Source organism: Parus major, unplaced genomic scaffold (assembly GCF_001522545.3).
Source record: "Parus major isolate Abel unplaced genomic scaffold, Parus_major1.1 Scaffold1286, whole genome shotgun sequence".
NCBI classification, from domain to species: Eukaryota; Metazoa; Chordata; class Aves; order Passeriformes; family Paridae; genus Parus; species Parus major.
The window spans coordinates 1-1,577 of NW_015380139.1; the positions used below are offsets into that span (position 1 = coordinate 1).

General features: G+C 63.0%; 1 long non-coding RNA gene across 1 annotated transcript; it reads right to left on the minus strand.

Moving 5' to 3' along the window:
* Positions 1-149: 149 nt before the first annotated feature.
* On the minus strand, positions 150-1,577 carry LOC107199600. The gene is made up of 4 exons (XR_001519246.3): positions 1,552-1,577; positions 1,387-1,425; positions 378-446; positions 150-283 (listed from the first exon to the last, which is right to left on the minus strand). It is a non-coding gene; the product is annotated as an uncharacterized LOC107199600 (long non-coding RNA).

Here is a 1,577-nt window from a genome sequence, read left to right on the forward strand (position 1 = left end):
TTTTGCTTTATTTTTATCTCCTAATTGCCTTCCCATTAAACTTTTTAAACTCTACATGAAAAAAGGAGTGAAGCCCGTTTTTCCCACAGCAGCAGCAGCAGCAGCAGCAGCAGAGGGACGGACGGACAGAGGGACGGACACGGGCAGGGTTTATTGCAGAGAGGGTTTATTGATGATCCAGGGGAAACGGCGCTGGGCTCAGCGGGGACTGGCGGAAGGTTCCAGCAGGTTCCCGGTGCCGCCGGAGGAGGACAGGACACCGATGTCGTCAGCGCTCCCCACCCTGAAACGCAAAGGCGGCGGCGGCGGCGTCCCCGCGCTGTCCCCACGGGGACACCGGAGGGGCCCTGTCCCCAGCCCTGTCCCCAAGGGCTCACCAAGGCTTCCAGAGACACAGCCAGGCGCTTCTGCCGCAGAAGGGCTTCCAGCTCCTCTCTCACGCCGGGCTGGGGACAACGGCAGCGTTAGGGACACAGCGGGGACACCGCGCTGGGCTGGGGGGACAGCGGAAAGCAGGGGGGGCCCTGGGGAAGGGCCCCTGGCAGCTCTGGGGTTATCAATCCACACTGCGAGATCGCCTTTCACAAGGATTCCGCTGAATGCCAGATGGTCGGGGCTTTTGCCCTGGCGTTTTCTTTTCCTCCTGCTGGCAAGTCTTAGGCGTAGGGCAAGGAGAATTTTGGGCTTTGGGGCTCAGTCCTGTCTGTGCAAAGCCAGAGGAGCCCCAGGGGACGGATGGTGGGGCCCAGGCTGCCATCGACACTGACCGCCTGCAGCAGCAGCAGCAGCAGGAGGAACAACCCCAGCCCAAACCCAAATGTCACCGAAGGGAAATAAAACCTTTCATTCGCGCCCTCTAAAAAGGCAAATTCGGGGCGTGGCCGTGCAAAACACTTCTTGGGAAAGTCGGAAAATGCATGAAAAGGCCAGGGCAGGATGGGATCAAAGGAGCGTTCCAAAGATATCGGGTGTGCTCCCGGCAGCGCTCCAGGGCAAGCGGCCCTTTGAACCCTGGGCTTTATCATCTTTGTCTCCTCATTGTCCATTTGTTGGGATCAAAGCTTTGATAATCCATGGGGCGACCGGGGCTGGTTCTCCACAGCGGCTGCGGGAGCTGCCGCGCTCCTGGCCAGCAGCAGCAGCGGGCTCCTGGCCAAGGGGCAGGGCTGGCCCAGGGGCTGTGTCCCGGGCCCTGCGGGGGCTCGGGGACGGGGATGCAGCGGGAGCCCTGCGCAAAGGCTCCCTGGGGAGGGTCTGTGGGGCAGGGCAGCCGGCTGGGCTGGCAGCAGGGGGGCACTGGGCTGCGCTGGGACACACTGGGACGGCCTGGGGCCTGCTGGCCGTGCCAGGGGAGCCTCTGACAGCGGCACAACTCCTGCTACCCACCAGAGGCGTCTCCAGGATCCCAACGTTGACCGAATCCAACTGCAGAGAGAGAGCAGGAGACCTCGCCGGTCACCGGGATGTCCCCGGCGCCAGCGAGGAACCGGGGGGCCAAAGTGCCCCCAAATTCCCCCAGGGGATGCCCCCCAAGCCCAGCTGCCCCCTCACCTCCTGGACATCATCTTGGACTCCTT